This window comes from Cydia amplana, chromosome 9, assembly GCF_948474715.1.
Source record: "Cydia amplana chromosome 9, ilCydAmpl1.1, whole genome shotgun sequence".
Lineage (NCBI taxonomy): Eukaryota > Metazoa > Arthropoda > Insecta > Lepidoptera > Tortricidae > Cydia > Cydia amplana.
In genome coordinates, this window is record NC_086077.1 from 10,681,261 (window position 1) to 10,689,658 (window position 8,398).

At 36.0% G+C, this 8,398-nt stretch overlaps 1 long non-coding RNA gene across 1 annotated transcript; it reads left to right on the top strand.

The window, feature by feature from the left end:
- The first annotated feature begins 298 nt into the window (after positions 1 to 298).
- LOC134650701 (uncharacterized) lies at positions 299 to 3,626 on the top strand. The gene is made up of 3 exons (XR_010097070.1): positions 299 to 502; positions 772 to 851; positions 3,442 to 3,626. It is a non-coding gene; the product is annotated as an uncharacterized LOC134650701 (long non-coding RNA).
- The last annotated feature ends 4,772 nt before the right edge of the window (positions 3,627 to 8,398 follow it).

The window sequence follows — 8,398 nt, forward strand, 5'->3', positions numbered from 1 at the left end:
TTGATTGATTGATAAAAGTAACACTGTAAAGTCTTTGCTGCTTGCGCTTGATATTTATCAGATATTTTTGGCTAAGTTCCGAATCCATAAGAGTGGTGAGCGGGAAATGGGGCCAACATTTACTCGATCTGGTCTAAACGGAGACATGCTTTTAGTTAAGATCTGGTAAGTGATTTTACTTGGTAAACATGCTTCTCTTATCAATAATATGCTTCTTACACGTTTCTGTTGTTGCAATGCTCTAAAAGGTCACCAAAAAATCCTTATCTGGTTATAAAAGTTCCTTATCTGGTGGTTTATAGTATGATGTTACTGCGTTTTGAAACAAAATGCCGAGCTAAATCATAAAATGGGAAACCGGGCATAAAATTTGCTCTCATACCTATTGCAATCACATTGAGTGAGTCAAGTTGTGAAATAGCATGTGTTCGTATAAGTTGTTAAACAAATGAAGTGGAAAGCATTCATATTTGGAGTCGAATTTACTTTGTTGGTTTTAACGGTAATAGACTTGGGTCAATATAAATCTATCTTTAAGTGTAAGGCCTGAGAGGCCGCTCGAGTTGGGCGTGCGGCGTACATGTTAAACAAATGCAAACGTATAGGAGCGGCCTTAGTGCACGCTGCTCAGATCCCTTGGGAGCTCGACGCCACGCTGCACGCCCCGCTGAACGCTCCGCTTCGAGCGTCCACTCAAGCCTTACACTAAGAGTAGTAGAACAAAGATACAAAAATATTTCCTTTTATCTTGTTATAAAAAATATGTTGCAGATTACGTTTCAAACCGCATTATGCCAAGCCAGCAACAGTTTCTTATCATTTTTTGAACACGTAGAATACATTTCTATGAGGTTAGTACGAAAACATATTTAATTAGTTACTCATTTATGCAAAGTTATGCATTTTATGTCTCCCGTTGGGCGCTAATCGGAGATTGCGACTACGAAAAAAAGCGGCCAAGTGCGAGTCGGACTCGCCCATGAAGGGTTCCGTATTTAGGCGATTTATGACGTATTAAAAAAAAACTACTTGCTAGATCTCGTTCAAACCAATTTTCGGTGGAAGTTTACATGGTAATGTACATCATATATTTTTTTTAGTTTTATCATTCTCTTATTTTAGAAGTTACAGGGGGGGGGACACACATTTTACCACTTTGGAAGTGTCTCTCGCGCAAACTATTCAGTTTAGAAAAAAATGATATTAGAAACCTCAATATCATTTTTGAAGACCTATCCATAGATACCCCACACGTATGGGTTTGATGAAAAAAAATATTTTGAGTTTCAGTTCGAAGTATGGGGAACCCCAAAAATTTATTGTTTTTTTTCTATTTTTGTGTGAAAATCTTAATGCGGTTCACAGGATACATCTACTTACCAAGTTTCAACAGTATAGTTCTTATAGTTTCGGAGAAAAGTGGCTGTGACATACGGACGGACAGACAGACGGACAGACGGACAGACAGACAGACATGACGAATCTATAAGGGTTCCGTTTTTTGCCATTTGGCTACGGAACCCTAAAAGCGCAATCTTAACTACCAAGAACGTTCCCGTATTTATATGGCCGTTATCTAATACCTTTAAACGAGCAATTCTTGTTTATTTATATATTTATATATATATATATATATATATATATATATATATATATATATATATATATACGAGGGGCGTTCAAAATATTCTCGGTATTGATATCTTACGACCTCTTCTAAAATTTCTTTCGTTACTGGCCGCTAAGGTTTATTCATTGACATTAAAAAAAAGTATAATTCGAACCGAGATGGTCTTTTGTTTTTCTGCAATTGCTGAACAAACATGAACATCATGTGCGAATTGACAATGTTAACTAAATTAGAACATCGATGCGTGATAAAATTCTTGACAAAACAGGGTAAAAATCAAAAAACCATAAAAGAGGAAATGGATTGTGTTTACCGTGAGTCTGCTCCTTCTTTATCTACCATTCAAAAGTGGTCAAGCGAGTTTAAACGCGGAAGGGAGAGTATTGAAGATGACCTGGCCGGCCTGTAGTAGCTACTTCACAAGAAAATATTGATAAAGTGGAAAAACTTATATTGGAAGATGGTCGAGTGAAAGTAAAATCTATAGCACAAGTAACCAATCTCTCTATTGGTACCGTACATGATATTATACATGACCATCTTAATATGTCAAAAGTAAGTGCAAGATGGGTTCCGCGAATGCTGACTCGGCTTCAAAAAGACATGCGTGTAGCTTGTTGTTCCGATTTTATTGACCTGTGCGGTGAAAATCCTGATGAGGTGCTGCAAAGAATAGTTACTGGAGATGAAACCTGGGTTCATCATTATGACCCAGAGAGTAAACAAGAGTCCATGCAGTGGCACATTAAGGGTTCAGCTCATCCCAAGAAGTTCAAGGTCATCCCTTCAGCTGGCAAGGTCATGGCCACGATATTTTGGGATTGTGAAGGAGTATTACTAATCGATTATAAAGAAAAAGGTGTAAATATCACAGGACAGTACTACGCTAACATTCTACGTCAATTAAAGGATGTAATTAAAGAAAAGAGGCGAGGAAAGTTAACCAAAGGTATTCTGCTTCTGCATGACAACGCCCCCGTCCATACTGCTCATATTGCCAAGGCAGCTATTGTTGAATGTGGGTTTAAAACTGTTACTCACCCACCGTATAGTCCGGACTTAGCCCTCAGCGACTTCTTTTTGCTCCCCAATCTTAAAAAGGATCTGCGTGGAAATAAATTTTCTGACGATGAAGCATTGAAGGCGGCAGTGGAGGAGCATTTTTACACGAAAGATAAAAAATATTTTTACGAGGGATTAAAAAAAATAATTGATCGATCTTTTAAGTGTATGAACATAGGGGGGGAGTATATTGAAAAATAAAAATATCAAACTTTTCGTACTTGTTTGTTTTCATTCTCATACCGAGAATATTTTGAACACCCCTCGTATATATATATATATATATATTTCGGGGACCTCGGAAACGGCTCTAACGATTTCGATGAAATTTACTATATGGGGTTTTTCGGGGGCGAGAAATCGATCTAGCTAGGTCGTATCTCTGGGAAAACGCGCATTTTCGAGCTTTTACATGTTTTCCGAGCGAAGCTCGGTCACCCAGATATTTGGAATTAGACGCCAATTTATTCAACAACTCTATTTGTGCATTTTATTGTGACCTTATTTTTAATTAAGTTATCGATTTTTTGGTGTATGTTTAGTACATCTGCAGTGGGTTTAATTACCTTATAAGAAATTATGGAGATAATACATTCAATCAATTCGTTTCGTATCTTAATTTTCTATCCTACAAAATTGTCATTTAAGTAGCTTGACAAAAATTAAATTAAAATAACAACGTTAACGGTTGCTTCAATAGCCGACAACCCGTTTCAATAATTAAATTAATTAATTACGAAAATTTGCAGCCCCTCTACGCATTCTATAGCCAGTGAATTATACAACGAAGTGATGAAAATGAAAGAAGGGGACCAACCTGTTAAAAGATACTTCACACATTACGATAGCCCATTTATACAAAGAGAAAATCGTTTCAGGAGCCAATCATTTGCTAACACGTTTTAAATAAAATATAAATAAAAAGTATGAGTTTCTATGATTTGGTGTAAATAATTCCTTACTTTTCCAACTCGTGTTAATTTAAAATTTGTTCCAGCTTTCACATCTGTAAAATAAATATCTTGCGAAATTTAACTGGCCTGAAAATATCTCTCTACAAAACAGACTGTGATTTGAAAAGCTTAATAAATAACGGTAGTATTGAAACTTAGTCACAAAATCAAGTTACTGGTTCATTACGCTATAAAATTCATTCAAATAGTTTTATTTCATAGGTTAATCATAAAAATTATAGTGTTCTGCAGGTATGTATTTACGACTAAGGGTCGGTTGCACCAAACTGTTCGTACCGTTAAAGAGTTCGCAAAATTTTTATGTATGGATAGTTTCATAGTAATGCGCCGGGGCGCGCCGGCTGACGTTAATCAGCCTGTCAAATGTGGTTGGTGCAACTGGCCCTAACTGTTGCTACTCTTAATGTTAATCGGTTCGTTAAAACAGTCAGTCAATTTTCTCACATGTATGCCGATTGACTGCAAGCACAGTACCTATTCCAATTTATTCAGCATTTCCTTCAATTTTATTGATTTCATGTGTTAAAATCTTAAGTGCTGAAGTTTTTATAATTACGAGAAGCAATGAATTTCAAGATAAACGACATAACTTATTCTCTTTTAAACCGAATCCCACTTGACTTTTATGGTAGCTAATGCAATTCAAACTAAGTTTAAGTGGCCATTTCAGGGGACTACGTTCAACTTTTGACCAAGGAATAATTTTCATGGTGTCCAGCGTGGAGGTAAATGGCGGCCAAATTAAAAGCAAGGAATATACTATATTAAGTTTAATGTTAAGCAGAAGGCTGGTTGGAAAAAGTGATCGTATATACAGGCAAGTAGGTTCTTATATAGCTATCGTACAGCGCCACACTACTGATTACTTATGAACTATTACATATACTGACATACCTAAACTAAGCTGTTGAGCTCGTATGCTAGTACATAGGAGTTTCGGTAGATGTCACCTTATTTACATATTATAGGACTGTGGTGCTGTCTACCGGTGATTTATATCTAATATCTATTAATAAGTTTGAGAGCCCTAACCTAGATGGCGTAGGCAAGTAGGTATTGCATACCTATTTGTCCATTCCCTGATAAGATAGGTCTTAACACATGGCATGATCACAAACCTTCTTTCCACATCTCAAAGTTTACGTCGACATTCCTCCGGGGGACTGCTTCCATTCCTTCTTCCATTTAAATAAACAAAGCTTACTGAATCGTTTTATATTTGATTATAAATAATGTGATAAAAAAGTTTCATGAGAGAATTGTTTCAATATTAATTATTTTATTTTCATTTATACATTAGTTAGATATCTTTAAAGTGAAACTCTACTATTCTTACATTTTATGCATAAAGTAAAATGTGTGGTAGACATGCGCATGTGTTTTAACTAATGGCACATGTTCTTTCCCGTGCAGAAATGCATATATCATTGCACGGATAACCTCTCGCAAAGAACTCACGCGAACTTACTTCCTATTGCAGTACTCATAAAGGTCATAATGGGAATCATTCCTTGGCCCACAGCTTGGCACTGCGAACTCGGGTTAAGAAAAGTTACACCCAATTTGCACTCTTGCCTTCTAACGTTTAAGAGTGATTATTCTAGCCGCCATGTGGGTGTTTTAAGTCTTGGTGTTTTTCTAAAGAAACCGGTATAAATCAAGGAACGTCAGGGCAGAAAAAGCGCAGACTTTGCACAGACAATGAATAAAATTATTATCGGCTTTAATAAATGTAAAAAAATGTTAGAACGCATTTGGATTACGAGGCATTTAGGCATAAAGTCATCAACAGAGCCTCAAGCAAGCAAAGAAACATCGTAAGCAAATATTCGGTCGAAAATTAAAAATAAATTCCGAACGATGGACAATCACAGCACAACACACACTCAGTAAGGAAGATCGCCTTATAGAAAAATAATCAGATAGGTTTACATTGAATTTCGATTTAAAATAGTGGACAGATACTAAATTGAAATATTAGGGAGTATCACTGATCACTGAAATGTTCTACTGCCAGAGTGCAGCACTGGTACAAACCTTAAATAGGTTTTTTGACAAATCGTCCAACGCCAGATTAAAATTGCAAAATTATAATTATGAAATTGAGTAATAATTTGAATTTGAAATAGAGCAGAGAATAGGTAATTTTATTATTGACTGCTAAATATTAATATTGCACACAGCAGAGCTGTACGCTATGCCCATCCATTCGAAATTCAATATTTCGTTCTTATATGGCACTATTTCAGTTTATGATGATCTGACTACCTCTTATTATGTTCTCCTCTGCTGTCACATTTTTAACCGAGTCTCGTGAAATTTTATGAGCATTTTCTATCATTTCGTTTTATCGAAATATTTATACTCGTAAATGGCAGAAATTGGTATAAAAGGCTTAAAGCCCCAATGGCGCTTAAGACCAGTGTGTTCGCAGTGATAATGACTCAATGAAGTATTTTTTAATTTCTAATTTTTTTAGCTTATCGCGAGGTCTACAGCTCAAAGAGCCACCAGTGTAAATATAAAAAGACCATGACCATTACGATCATCATCATCTAACCCGGCGAATTCCGGCGTGACACCATACGCGCTTGTGTCACAGCCATCATTACAATAAAATACTGCGGAAGCAACCAATCCGGATACACATCGGCTTGGTTTAGTCACATGAGAGCTAAACCTTTCCTCTTCTTCTATTATGAATAATTGATAGTTCATTAACATATTTTCAAAGCTATATTCTCTTTGCAACAACATTGTCATTGCTTAATTGTTTTATCATCGAACTATCACGAGGTAGATGTAAATTATAAATTGTCTGAGGTCACAAATTCAAATATATGGTCACGACTTTGAATTAATATTGAACTTGGCCCATTATTTCAGACTATTCGACCAAGTTAGCTAACGTAGATAAAACGATTAATTTGAAGTGCATGGCGGGACATGGGTAAATTTAGTCAATAATGAGTTTGCAGGTTATTACATTAATTCTGAAATAAAAACAGTATTAACATTAACCAAATATATCTCACATGTTTGCCTGGATAATTGAGTCCCAAAAATCTACAAAAATTACTGAGTATTTTAAAATCAACCATTAAATATGACTATTTGTCGATTTTACTAGCTTCTGCCGCGACTTCGGCGTGGGATAATGATGACGATTGTTAAAAACTAACCAACTTCCTCAGGCCTCAAACCATCTCCATATCTAATATTAACTTAATCGGTTCAGCGGTTTAAACATGAAGATATAACAGACCGACAGACGACAGAATTACTTTTAGGTATAATATTGTCTTTGATTATCGTCTTCAGTTACCTAGATAGTTAGTAATAAATTTGGAGACATCTCTTTAGGAATATTCTTAACTTTTAGCACAGAAAAGATGTATTACAACCGAAATCAGTGTATGACCCCATTTGTAGCATCCTATAATCGCGTTAAGCTTTATTAGTCCCAGACACACAACCTCAAACCGCCACATCCTGGTTCCATTAAGACCCCGCAATCGACTGAGTCTTCGTGGTACGCTCATAGCGCTCCCGTAGCTCCGACGATAACGATAAAGTGATAGTCGGTTGGGGTGGGATTTAGCGACATACGGGGAAAATATCCAGTTCATATAACTAGCAAAAAAAATTGTTTTGTACTCAATTAAATAAAAGCGGCCAAGTGCGAGTCGGACTCGCCCATGAAGGGTTCCGTATTTAGGCGATTTATAACGTATAAAAAAAACTACTTACTAGATCTCGTTCAAACCAATTTTCGGTGGAAGTTTACATGGTAATGTACATCATATATTTTTTTTAGTTTTATCATTCTCTTATTTTAGAAGTTACAGGGGGGGGACACACATTTTACCACTTTGGAAGTGTCTCTCGCGCAAACTATTCAGTTTAGAAAAAAATGATATTAGAAACCTCAATATCATTTTTGAAGACCTATCCATAGATACCCCACACGTATGGGTTTGATGAAAAAAAAATTTTGAGTTTCAGTTCGAAGTATGGGGAACCCCAAAAATGTATTGTTTTTTTTCTATTTTTGTGTGAAAATCTTAATGCGGTTCACAGAATACATCTACTTACCAAGTTTCAACAGTATAGTTCTTATAGTTTCGGAGAAAAGTGGCTGTGACATACGGACGGACAGACAGACGGACAGACAGACGGACAGACAGACAGACATGACGAATCTATAAGGGTTCCGTTTTTTGCCATTTGGCTACGGAACAAAAAAGTTTAAAAGGGTTACTACAGATATTCTTGGTAAAGAAGGTAAAATGTCGTATTAGTATACTGGAGGTACAGTCGAGTTCATAAATATGTATAAATTTATTCACCTTACTGCAACAGATTTAGGTGAAAAAAGGTACCCCATCAAAAACATTAACATGTAAAAAGGTGCAAGTCTCGCAACGCTTCTACTACAAAAAAGTTTTGAGATGTACCTAATGTGAAACCAAGTCGGTTATTTTAATCAGTGCCAGGGGGTGTTAAAATTGTATCAAATATATATCTTTAATTTGTAATACGTATAATGACTTGGCCATCGCACGGCTGCATAATGACAAAAGGATCATCGTCACCTATTAAAAATATTTCTAATTGAACATAACGCTAGCGCTAATTGCAGTTCGAGCATTACACATATTTACGAGTAAGGTACGAGTAAAGCAGATAAATATTTATGAACTCGTCTGTAGTACAGTGAAAGCAAAGCTGA